This window comes from Tursiops truncatus, chromosome 2, assembly GCF_011762595.2.
Source record: "Tursiops truncatus isolate mTurTru1 chromosome 2, mTurTru1.mat.Y, whole genome shotgun sequence".
Taxonomy (NCBI): Eukaryota; Metazoa; Chordata; class Mammalia; order Artiodactyla; family Delphinidae; genus Tursiops; species Tursiops truncatus.
In genome coordinates, this window is record NC_047035.1 from 53723921 (window position 1) to 53738333 (window position 14413).

Consider the following 14413-nt stretch of genomic DNA (forward strand, 5'->3'; position numbering starts at 1 on the left):
TGAGCCTGCACTCTAGATCCCGTGAGCCACAACTACTGAGCCCGCACACCACAACTATTGAAGTCTGCGTGCCTAGAGCCCATGCTCTACAACAAGAGAAGCCACCGCAATGAGAAGCCCACACACCGCAATGAAGAGTAGCCCCTGCTCGCCACAACTAGAGAAAGCCCGCACGCAACGAAGACCCCACACAGCCATAAATAAATAAATAAATAAATAAATATTTCAAAAAAGAATAAAATGTATACCAATCATAATACAAAGGATGGGAGGAAGGAATTCGGAATTTACTGTTATAAATTCCTTACACTATATGTGAAGTGGTATATTATTTGAGGGTAGAATGATTAATTAAAGATGTATATTGTAGACCATGGGGCAACCACTAAACTTTTTTTATCTACTAAGTTGACCTAATTGACACTGAAAGAACATTTTACCCAACAACAGCAAATACATATTCTTTCAAATACACATGAAACAGTTACCAAAGTAGATTATATTCGGGACCATAAGACAAATTTACACAAGTTTAAGAGAATAGAAAGAATATAAAATGTGTTTTCAATAATATAATTAGACTAATTATCAATTACAAAAAGCTATTTGGAAAAATCCCATGAATACTTGGAAGTTAAACAGCACCCTTCTAAATAACCCATGCATCAAAGATGAAATATTAATATACACTCAATTTTGAACTGAGTGAAAATGAAAATACAACATATCAAATTTTCTGGGGTGCAGCTAAAGTAACGCTTATAGGAAAATGTTTGGCACTGCATGCCTATATTAGAAAAAACAATAAAGAGTCAAATAGTAATTTATGCTTCCACAGTAAGAAATTAGATAAACAAGAGCAAACTAAACTAAAATCAAGCAATAAGATCAGCAATAGTAAAGATAAGATCAGAACCCAAGGCAGTACGGCATTATGCAAACGATAAACACATCAATCAGTGGAGAGCCCAGAACAGACCCATACTGTCAAATGATTTTTTTTTTTTAAGAATAAAGGGAAGTCAATGGATAAAGAATGGTCTTTTTCAAGAAATGCTGCTTGAAAATTTTGACATCCATATATATAATCATGTACCTCAATTCATATCTTACACTTTATGCAAAAATTAACTTACAATGTGTTGTGTCCTTAAATGTAAACCATAAAATTATCAACCATCTAGAAAAAATTATGATAAAAAAGCTTTATGACCTTGGGTTAGGAGATAATTTTTAAATACAACACTGAGGGGAAGAGATGAAGATGGTGAAGTAGTAGGACGTGCAGTTTACATCTTCCCACAAATACATCAAAAATACATCTACATGTGGAATGATTCTCACAGAATACCTACCGAACGCTGGCAGAAGACCTCAGATTTCTAAAAGGGTAAGAAAAATTCCACATAATTGGGTAGGACAAAAGAATAATGAAAAAAAGAAAGAGAAAAGAATTGAGATGGAACCTGCATCACTGAAAGGGAGCTGTGAAAGAGGAAAGGTTCCCGCACTTGGGGAAGTGCCCTCACCAGCAGGGAGATCAGCCATGACAGAGGAGGAGATTTGGAGCCTCGGAGGAGAGCACAGCAACCGGTTTGTGGCAGCCAGAACAGAGAGAAACCTGCACAGACAGTCAGTGCCACTGCCCTGCACTCCCCAGCATGAGAGGCACGTTCACTGGTGTGGGCAGGGGCTGGGTGCTGAGCATGGGCTTCAGAGATCAGACCTGGGGAGAGAACTGGGGTTGGCTGCATGGAGACAGCCCGAAGTTGGCTGGAGTCTGGTGTGACCACAACTGAGGGTGTATGTGGAGGAAGCCCTGGCCCAGCTTAGAGGTCAGACATCATTGTTTTGGGGGGTGGACAAGAGGAGGGACCCGCCATTGCAACTTTTTTCCCTGCACATGCTCTCAGGCAACAGGACATGACCTACAGGAGCTCCAGGAGCTGTCGCGAGCTGTCATTGTTGTGGGCTGTGGGAGCGCATGCAAGCAGCCACCACCACCCTCCCAGGTTCCAGGAGCAGTTGCAAGCCACCTCCACTGCCATCACAGTTTCCGGGGGCACAAGAGCTGCCACCACAACCTAGAGCCCCAGGAACAGGGAACACCTGCCAAGTCTGCACACACCCTATCAAAGGGATAACAGCTAGCACACACTGAGGAAAGAGATGGCAGGCATCCTTCCTAAAAAACAGCCCTTACACCAAAAATATTAAACCCACACAAGCTACACAGGGAAGCTCCAAAATGCATACAGCCCTCTAAGACCACAGTAGACAACTGTTTCTCCTAAACTCACAGAGTAAGAAAAATACAAGTAAAATGAAGAAGCAGAGGAACTGCTCCCAGTTAAATGGCCAAGAGAATTCCCCTGAAAGAACAAATAATGAAAGACACCAATTTCAAAAAGGAGATAATGAAAATACTGAAAGAATTAAGAAAGGCTATCAACAGAAATGCAGAGTACTGTAAAAAGAAACTAGAAACTACCAAGCTGAGCCAAGAAAAATTAGAAAACTCATTTGCTGAGACAAAGGCTGAGCTAAAGGCAAAGAATAACGGAATGAATATTGCAGAAGAACAAATAAGTGATATGGAAGACAGAATAAAGGAAATCACCCAATTAGAACATCAGATAGAAAGTCAAATGGAAAAAAATGAAAGCAATATAAGAGACCTATGGGATAATATAAAGAAACCTATGGGATAATATAAATGTGCCAGTCTTCACATATTAGGGCTCCCAGAAGGGGAAGAAGGAGAAAAGGGGATTGAAAATGTATTTGAAGAAATTATGGCTGAAAACTTCCCAAAACTAAAGAAGGAAACAGAAATCGAGGTACAGGAAGCACAGAGGCTCCCAGACAAGATAAACCCAAACAGACCTACACTAAGACATATTATAATAAAAATTGCAAAAGTTAAAGAGAGTATTCTAAAGGCAGCAAGAGAAAAACAAAGTTAATTATAAGGGAACCCCCATAAGGCTATCAGCTTTTTTTTCTACAGAAATATTGCAGGCCAGAAGGGAGTGGCAAGATATATTCAAAATCCTAAAAGGGAAAAATACACAACCTATAATACTCTACCTAGCAAGATTATCATGTAGAATAGAAGGAGAAAAATAATTTCTCAGACAAGCAAAAACTAAAAGAATACATCAATACTAAACCTGTCCTAAAAGAAATATTGAAAAGTTTTCTTTAAACAGAAAAGAAGCAAGAATCTACAGGAAAGAGAAAAACACAATTGGGAAGTAAATCACTTAAATAAGTATACAAATTTTAAAAAAACATATGAAACATTTTTGTGAAAACAATGATAACTACAATGAACAGCAAAAAGATAAACATGAAGATGTAAAAGAGGACATCAAAATCATAAAATGTGGGGGAGGAGAGTAGGAAAACGTAGATTCTGGTTTTTTTAGAATGTGTTTGAGCCTATATGACTATCAGTATAAAGCAATTAGGTATAGGAAGGGGTTAACATACTTGAAAAACAGGATAACCACAATTCAAAAACATACAACAGATTCATAAAAACCAAAAAAGAAAACACAAGCATAAGATAAAAAGTAATCATCAAACCACAAAAATAAAAATAAAAAGAAACAAAGAAGAAACAGAATCAACTGGAAAACAAGGTTTAAAATGGCAATAAATACATACCTACCAATAATTACCTTAAATGACAATGGACTAAATGCTCCAATCAAAAGATATAGAGTGGCAGATTGGATAAAAAAACAAGAGCCTACAATATGCTGCCTATAAGAGACCCACTTTAGAGCAAAGGACACACATAGATGAAAAGTGAGGGGATGGAAAAAGATATTCCATGTAAATGGAAATGCTAAGAAAGTGGGGGTCACAATACTCATAACAGAGAAAATAGACTTTAAAGCAAAGACCATAAAGAAAAATAAAGAAGGACATTGTATAATGATAAAAGGATCAATCAAGGAGAGGATTTTACACTCATCAACATATATGCACCTAATATAGGAGCACCCAATTACATAAAACAAATACTACCAGATATAAAGGGAGAAATTGACAGAAATACAGTAATAGTATTCCTTTAACAACGCACTCACATCAACGGACAGATCTTCTAGACAGAAAATCAATAAGGCAACAGAGATACTAAATGATACAACAGAACAGCTAGACTTAACTGAAATTTTCAGACATAACATCCAAAAAAACCAGAATACACATTCTTCTCAAGTGCACATAGAACATTTTCTAGGATTGACCACATAGTAGGGCACAAACCAAGCCTGAACAAATTTAAGAGTATAGAAATAATCTCAAGCATCTTTTCTGATCACAACATAAAACTAAAAATCAACCACAGAAAAAGAAATGAGAAAAAAAATGATTACATTGAGACTAAACAACATGCTACTAAAAAATCAATGGGTCAATGATGAAATCAAAGAAGAAATTAAAAGTATCTTGAGACAAATGACAATGAAAACACAACCATACAAAAATCTATGGCATGCTGCAAAAGCAGTTCTTGGAAGTTCATAGTGATATAGGCCTTCCTCAAAAAAATAAGAAAAATTTCAAATAAACAACATAACCTACCACTTAAAAGAATTAGAAAAAGAACAAATCAAACCTAAAGTCAGCAGAAGGAAGGAAATAATAAAGATCAGAGAGGAAATAAATAAAATAGAGATTAAAAAACAATAGAAAAAAATCAATGAAACCAGGAGCTCGTTCTTTGAAAGGGTAAACAAAATTGACCATCCTTTGGCCAGGCTCACCAAGAATAAAAGTGAGAGAACCCAAATAAGCAAAATAAGAAATAAAAAAGGGGACATGACAGCCAATACTGCAGAAATACAAAAAACCACAAGGGAACACTACAAACAATTATATGCCAATGAATTTGACAACGTAGAAGATATAAACAAGTTTCTAGAAACATGCAGCCCACCAAAACTGAATCAAGAAGAAATAGATAAGCTGAATTAACCAATCATTAGAATTAAATATAATCCATAATAAAGCAAACAAACAAAACCAAAAAAAAAAAACCAAAAACTCCCTACAAACAAAAGCCCAGGACCAGGACCAGATGGCCTCACAGGAGAATTCTACCAAACATACAAAGAATTTATACTGATCCTTCTCAAACTCTTCCAAAAGACTGAAGAGGCAGGAACACTCCCAGACATTCTATACATCCACCATCACCCTGTTACCAAAACCAGGTAAAGACACCACCTAAAAGGAGAATTACAGGCCAATATCTTTTTTTTTTTTTTTTTTTTGCCAGGGAAGCCCCTGGCCAATATCTTTGATGAATAAAGATTTAAAAATTCTCAACAAAATATTAGCAAACTGGTCTTCCCTGGTGGTACAGTGGTTGAGAATCCACCTGCTGATGTAGGGGACGCGGGTTCATGCCCCAGTCCAGGAGGATCGCACATGCCACGGAGTGGCTGGGCCCGTGAGCCATGGCTGCTGAGCCTGCGCATCTGGAGCCTGTGCTCCGCAATGGGAGAGGCCACAACAGTGAGAGGCCCGCGTACCGCAAAAAATAAATAAATAAAAATTTTAAAAAAATTAGCAAACCGAATCCAACAACACATAACAAAGATCATACACCATGACCAAGTGGGATTCATCTCAATTTCACATGGATGGTTCAACATATGCAAATCAATCAATGTGATACACCACATAAATGAAAGAAAAGACAAAAACCACAAGATCATCTAAATAGATGCAATAAAAGCATTTGACAAAATTCATTATCCATTCATGATAAAAACTCTTACCAAAGTGGGTATGGAAGGCACACATCTCAACATAATAAAAGCTATTTATAACAAACCCACAGCCAATATAATACTCAACAGTGAAAAGCTCTAAGCTTTTCCTGCTAAAATCTGGAACAAGACAAGGATGTCCACTCTCACCTCTTCTATTCAACATAGTATTGGAAGTCCTAGCCACAGCAATCAGACAAGAAAAAGAAATAAAACGTATCCAAATTGGAAGGGAAGAGGTAAAATTGTCTTTACATGCAGGTGACATGATACTATATACAGAAAACCTTAAAGACTCTACACATAAACTATTAGAACTGATAAATGAATTCAGCAAGGTAGCAGGAAAAAAGATTAACATATAGAAATCAGTTGCATTTCTTTACACTAACAATGAAATATCAGAAAGGGAATGTAAAAAAAAAAAAAAATAACTTTCAAAATTGCACCCCCAAAATTAAAATACTTAGAAATAAACCTGAACAACAAGGTGAAAGACTTATATGCTGAGAACTATAAAACACTAATAAACAAAACTGAAGGTGATTCAAAGAAATGGAAAGATATCTCACGTTCTTGGATTAGAAGAATTAATATTGTTAACATGGCCATACTACCCAAAGCAATCTGCAGATTTAATGTGATCCCCATCAAATTACCCATGACATTTTTCACAGAACTAGAACAAACAATCCTAAAATTTATATGGAACCAAAAAATACCCAGAATTTCCAAAGCAATCCTGAAGAAAAAGAACAAAGCAGAGGCATAACTCCCAGATGTCAGACAATACTACAAAGCTACAGTAATCATAACAGTGTGGTACTGGCACAAAAACAGATATATGGATTAATGGAACAGAATAGGCAGCCCAAATATAAACCCAAACAATTAATCTTTGGCAGAGGAGGCAAGGACATACAATGGGAAATAGACAATCTCTTCAACAGTGGTGTTGGGAAAGTTGGACAGCTGCATGTGAATCAATGAAGTTAGAACACATTCTCACACCATACACAAAAATAAACTCAAAATGGCTTAAACATTTAAACATAAGACATGACACCATAAAACTCCTAGAAGACATCACAGGCAAAACATTCTGACATAAATCATACCAATGTTTTCTTAGGTCAGTCTCCCAAGGCAATAGAAATAAAAACAAAAATAAGCAAATGGGACCTAATCAAACTTACAAGCTTTTGAACAGCAAAGGAAACCATAAACAAAACAAAAAGGCAGCCTACAGAATGGGAGAAAATATTTGCAAATGATGTGACCAACAAGGGCTTAATTTCCAAAATATATTTACAAACAGCTTATACAACTCAAAAACAAAAAAACAAACTACCCAATCCAAAAATGGGCAGAAGACCTAAATAGACATTTCTCCAAAGAAGACATATAGATGGCCAATAGACACATGAAAAGATGCTCACCATCACTAATTATTAGAGAAATGCAAACCAAAACTACAATGAGGTACCACCTCATACTGGTTAGAATGGCCATCATGAAAAATTCTACAAATAACAAATGCTGGAGAGGGTGTGGAGAAAAGGGAACCCTCCTACACTGTTAGTGGGAATGTAAGTTGTTGCAGCCACTGTGGAGAACAGTATGGAGGTTCCTCAGAAAACTAAAAATAGAGCTACCATATGATCCAGCAATCCCACTCCTGGGCACATATCCAGACAAAACTATAATTTAAAAAGATGCATGCTCCCCTATGTTCATAGCAGAACTGTTTACAATTGCCAAGACATGGAAACAACATAAATGTCTATCGACAGATGAAGGGATAAAGAAGATGTGGTACATGTATACAATGCAATTCTACTCAGCCATAAAAAAGAATAAAATAATGCCACTGCATCAACATGGATGCAACTAGAGACTATCATACTAAGTAAGTCAGAAAGAGAAAGACAAATACCTTTTGATATCACTTATATGTGGAATCTAAAATATGACACAAATGAACTTATCTATGAAACAGAAACAGACTCAAGGACATGGAGAACAGATTTGTGGTTGCCAAGGGGGAAGGGTTTGGGGGGAGGGATAGAGTGGGAGGTTTGGGTTAGCAGATGTAAGCTATTATATATAGAATGGGTAAATAAGGTCCTACTGTATAACACAGGGAACTATATTCAATATGCTGGAAAAGAGTATTTTTTTAAATGTGTATATAACTGAATCACTTGGCTGTACAGAAGAAATTAACACAACACTGTAAAACCATTATTATTCAATAAATAAATATTGAAAGCACAACTTATAAAAGAAAATATAAATTTTACTATCTGCCTGTGAAAGACATTGTTAAGAGAATGAAAAAAACAAGTGCAGACTAGACAACAATATCTGTAAAACATATACAGTTCTAACACATGACTTGTATCCAGAAAATATAAGAAATCAATTAAAAATGGTCAAAAAAAAAAACCCTAAACTGAAACTTTATCAAAGAAGGTATGTGTACATTTTTGCTCACAAAGTAAGACTTTGTTACATTAGAAAGATTTTGAGAAATTCTTGAGACAGGGGTGTTCATGATGTGGAAAGACAGTATCAAAATTGGTAGTGGTGCACTGTTTTCATAAATAAAGCTAGTAGGTTCTAGGATGATGGGAAGAATGCCACTGTTCAACAACCATCATTCTGAGGATCTGTTAGATAATAAAACAGCTCCTAGAGGTTTCCAGTACACACAGCCGTGGAGTCCCCAAGAAGAAACAGCTGATCAGATTCTGAGAGGACAGCAAGGAGAAGGATGAGAGGCAGCAGTTCTCTTGTCAGCTCTGACTCTTCCGACAAAAATTCTGGTAATGAAATTGGCCCCAAACCAAGATGTTTACTACCAATTCCAAGATCAAATGATTTAGAAGTCACCTGCTAGAGAAACGGTTGCCAGATGTGCAGCTGATCTGAAAACTTTACTCTGAAATTGTTTTGTAGTCTTTCCTTATTTATGCCTATCTCAAAACATAAAACATATGCCTACATACTAGTCATCTCACTCAAATCATTTCCATTCATTTGACAATATTAACTGTTACCTACTATATACCAGGCAGAACATTTTAAATCACTACTACCAAGGAAGAGAAATCGGGCATAAATGACACCTAGATTTGAATTAACCTTAAAGATCATGTGCAAAACTGAGTAAGCCCCGTGTTTAGTATATAGCTTTGTAAATCCTACCAGTTAATGTTTCATGGGGTTGGTTATGAGTTAGGACCTAGGCGGGTGCTTCTTAAGGTTTAGTGTGCATGTGAATTCATTCAGATCTTATTAACGTGCAGATTCTGTTGCAGTAATTCTGAGGTCGGGTCCAAAATTTTGCATTTCTAAACGGTTCCAAGCTGATGCAGATACTGCTGGTCTGTGGAACACACTTGGAATTTTAAGAGCCTAGAATACTGAGTGCTTCTCAGTACTGAGTAAATTCAGAGTAACTTTATGTAGTCCCACACGTGACCAAAGAAGATGCTGCTACTGCAGGTCTTGGGGCAAGACCAGGCTGCAATAAGTGCAAAAATCATTTGTAGCTTTAAACACATAGTTTTAATCTCAAGTTTCTTACTTTGTGTCATCACATTTAAAAAAAATCTTAGTCTAGAAAATTTACTTTAGGAAGTACTAATATCAATAAATTTTAGCAAAATTCCTTTAAAAACTAAAAATAAACATCATATACAAATAAACCCATACTGAGGTTCAGATAAGTAATATATTTGAAAATTCATTTAGAAACAATATTACATTGGAAGATCATGTTAACAAACTCTCCATAATTTTACCTTAGCAAGTAACACCTAATATTTTAAAGAGTGTTATCTACTTGTCCAAAAATTATTAAACTTTATGTGAATGAGGTATTATAAATGAAATCTCTCCTCAATTTCTGGCCACCACCAAGTTGAGAAATGAGGTTATTTTTTCAGGGATAATTTATTCATTGATTTTATTTGTATTCTTTCTACTTCAGAATGTAAAATAGCAACCTATCATAACTGAGATTAGAATTGCCATTTCTTTATCATAATGCTCACTCAGGCAATGAAAGAAAAACAAAAGAGTTGCCTAGTTCTATTTGATTTGTTTCTTCTGCTCATAATGCTACCTTGTAATTTTCTAAATTATTATTGGAACAGAATTTTATTTTTCACTTTAAATGAATTTTTTTCTTCTTTTTCCTAAACCTGTTTATTTCTAAAACTATTTATATTTTATCTTTAAAATTGATTTTTCTCATCACCTTATAATTTAATTTTTACTTTATATATGTGTATATATATACAAACACATACACACAAATATAGAATATTTTTAAATAAAATTAATTTTATTTGAAGAAACAGGTATATATTCAAAGAAGAAAAAAATGCTTAACTAGAAATAAGTTCTCCTATTCACTTCACAGGGTTTTTTTGTCAAGGTCTCTTGTTTATTAATAGCGTATTTAGTATGTATAAGCAGGGCCAGTGAACACACTATGTGAGTTTTGTAGAAGCATAACTTTAAAATTCTCTCTCTCTTATCTTAGCTTGTTTAACAATACTGTGATCTTGAACCTCTAATTTAGTCTTTAAATATGTAAGGAATATATTTAAATGCATTCCCCATTAACTATCTATTACTTTTATATTAAAGCTAAAGCAAATATAAAGGTGTGAGGTAAAATTCATGTTTTATGGCAAGACAAGAAAAATTTAAACATAAAATTTAAACATTTTTCTCTGCCCTTTGGCCTCTTCTCTCCCCTCTACTGTGCACTGTGTATCTGCATTATGCATGGACAAAACCTCCCCCATTGCCAGAAATATCTGCTCATAAAGAGCAACACTCTCCTAGCAATAGTAAGACAATTCCTTAAAAGATAACGTTCCTTTTTGATCTTGTAAGGGGTCACATGACACACCACTTTGTACTTGAAGACCTGACTCAAAGAACTTATATAATCATGTTTTGACTTCTAATGGGTGAAGCAGTTCTCAAAGCTTTCTGAGATGCTATTCCCAGGTTATAATTTGGCTCAAACATAAATTTTCCATTACTTTCTTAGATAGTTTTCCATCAACAAAGGAAACAATGAAACTTATTACATAATTATTAATATGTAATTATTAATATGTAATATTATAGAATTATTCAATTTAATCTCATGCAATTTGAAAATATATTTGCATATCTAATTTGTAGCATTAAAATATAACATCACTACTCTAGGAGTTAATTCAAGAAGCAGATCATTTACAAATATATTAAGCTGTAAAGACCATAAAACTATGTAAAATAAAATGGATAAATGAGAAGTTTCACTTTTTTTTTTTTTGACTTATGTTAAGCATGAACCAGCATTTGGAGATGTTTGTTTGGATTACACTGAATACAGTGTAGTTATTATTTCATCAGTGTGTTCTTTTCATTGCATACTTTATAGCATTGCATATATAGCCTGCGAGCATTTCCATAATGATTGCATCAAAAAAATTACTCTTAGGTAAATATACACAAACCACTTTTATCCTTCAAGAATAGTGGTATTTTAATAAACTTTCTTTTCAAAAAATATTTGCAATTTCCAAGCCTCTCTGAATTCTCTATACTTTCAATCAGGTAAATGAAATCTATCCTTATTTTGAACTCAACTGTTTAAAAATAATAGAGTAAAATTTCACCCTTTATTCATTAGTTATAATTTGCATATAGTTATTTTAGGGCATTCTGACATTCAGCTGATATTACTGAATGCCTATTTCATTTCATCTGCAGTATTCATTGCACATAACCTTATACATTGTTAGCATCAATAAATTATATAATAGTAATACATTTTTTCAATTTAATAAATAGTTCCTAGTCTAAAAGGCTGAGCTAAGTAATATTGGCAATTGTTTTAACGCTGGATCTCTCAGAACTGGCAATATGTTAATGTACATTATGACTTCTCAAGAGGAAGATTTTCCAGGATTTCCCAAGGTTTTCTGATCATGGAACTTATTGTTTGTACAGTATGTCTCAAAACTATTGTGCTGTGGTACATAATTTGTTATTGGGGGGGGGGGGTTTGACATAAAGTACTGTGTAAAAAATAACGGCAAAGTATATAGATTTTTAAGTGGTCACTCGCCTTAATAAATACTTATTTAACTGAGTACATACCCATTAAAAGGACAATACAGCACTTTTACAACACATATAAAATGTGATTAATAAAATAACTTATTTCCATAAAATTTGAGATTTTAGAGTGCCCATCTGACTATAACTTATTTAGCACAACTTAGGAAATGTTTTGTGGTAGAGACATGTTAGTATAAGTCTGTTAGATCTAGGGTTTAGATCACTCCTAGAGGATTGTTTACAATCCTTGGCACACATTTTAAGAGAGAAGCAAACAGTTATTTGTTGAAAACAGAGGAACTGAGATGGTAAATGGGCCACATATTTGATGACCAGAGGTACTGAGATTAATGTGAGGAAAGGAGAAAACAGACTTTTTACTTTACAATGTGTAAGCTAACTGTTCAAAAGTATAAAAGACTTCTTGGGAAAGAATGGATTTCTCTGTTAATGAAGGTACTAAAACATGGATAAATTTATTACTTCTTTCTTAGACTCCTAAAGAGAATACAAGGGTCAAATGAAATGTTACAAAAATATATTTTCAAACTTTACATTCTATGATTCTATAGTCCAGGAATAAAAAAGCAAGCTTTCTATTTTGTAATATGTGGACTGTTCACATATTCTAAGTAGACAGAAATAAAATTAGTTCATATAATAGCCAAATTTATCCCATTTTATCTTATTTAATCAACATGTAAATTCTGAAGAGATAATAAACATCAAAATCCTACTAAACCCAATGGCTTTGGGGTCTTGTCCAAATGAAATCATTCCCTCCTCCTTTGATTCTACTTGACCTTTTATGAAAGAAAAACCATCACCAGATTGTTAGGTTTGAAATTGCTATAGAAAATTAGTATAATTTTGAAACAATAGATGGATGGGAAACATTATAATTATCTCAAATGACTAGGCCAAGACAGACATTTTAATAAATGATGTTGGGACAATAGGGAAGCCATTTAGAAAAACTTGAAATCAGATCCTATAAGGTAACACACAGCTACACAAATTCTAAGAGAAATAAATGACTGAATTCCTTGATTACCTGAATGTATGGGAAAGCTTTCAGACTATAAATCAAAATGCAGAAGCAATAAATGAATAAAGTAATAAATGTGACTACAAATTTAAAAGTATATACTTTTACACTGCTAAAAATACCTCAAAGTCAAATATAAACAAAAAACCTGGGAGAAAATGTTTGCAAAATATATCAGACAAAAGACAAAATCCATTATATATAAAAATCAAGGATTTTTTTTTTAATTGAGAAAATAAGGAATCCAGTTTCTAGTCAAAATGGAGTAAGAAGGATCAGAATATCCTCTCATTTGAAACAACTATGACAAAACATACGATACAATGACACTCAAGTTACTGGACAACAGACAGTGAAGGACAGCCCTCCCTAAAAGACTGGAAACAACTTAAGTGAGCCTGACAATTGTCCCAGGTGACATCCTGGAGAAAGTTTCTGGGGAAGAGTGAAGGAAAGAGAGCCTAGGCAAATACAATTGTCTCTCTGGTTGAAGAATGGAGCTGGGATCTAAGGAAACCTAGACAGCTTCACAGAGTAATTTTATAAGACAGAGTGCTGGAGAGGGAGAGCTGCACGTACCAGCAAGGAGAGGATGTCACAGATCTGAAGAGGGTCCCTATCAATATTCAGTTGAATACGGATTGCTCATTTGTATGAGGAAACTAAGGTCTTAGAAAGAATCACCTAAAAAGATTATAAGAAAAAGGGAACAGAGTTCATACAGGGCTTAGAAAAATTCCTGTTCTCACCAGCTTGAGTGAAAAAAAACAACTTGTAATTAATGGGGCCACAGCTAGAATAGTCAGAGTCTTGACTCAGTAGTAGGGAAAGATTATTAGTCCAAACACAGTTCTAGTTTCACCTAACAAAAAGTAAGACCCAAATGATCAAACTCTTTCCAAGTAATCTGATCATGTTCCAGATAAAACGGTAAAGGATATTTATAGAAAACAAAATTGCCCTTACACATAAAAAGATAAAATTCACAATGTCCAGAATCTAATTAAAAAATCACCAGGAATGCAAAAAAGTATGACACAAATTACAAAATGAAAATATATCCCTAAATGAGGAAGAAAAATCCATTAAAACTGACCCAAGCTTTGCGCAGTGGCAGTATCGTAGCCAATGAGGTTTATCCGAGGCGCGATTATTGCTAATTGAAAACTGACCCAGAAAATGATAGAATTAGTACTCGTTGAAAGTTATTATACATTCAAAAAGCTAGAGGAAAGACTGAACATGTTAAGGAGAGACATGGATAATATAAAAAACTCTCAAATCAAACATCTTGATATGAAAACAAAATGTCACAGATAAAAAAATACACTGGATGAGATTAATGATTGGTTAGACATTTACAGATAAGATTAGAGAACTTAAAGATGTAGCAATAGAAACACTCCAAAATGAAACACAGAAAAAAGAAGATGTCTGA

The 14413-nt window shown here is 34.4% G+C and overlaps 1 pseudogene; it reads left to right on the plus strand.

Annotated features, from left to right (window-relative positions):
- Positions 1-14074: 14074 nt before the first annotated feature.
- Positions 14075-14198, plus strand: LOC117311383 (U4 spliceosomal RNA; annotated as a pseudogene).
- Positions 14199-14413: the final 215 nt, after the last annotated feature.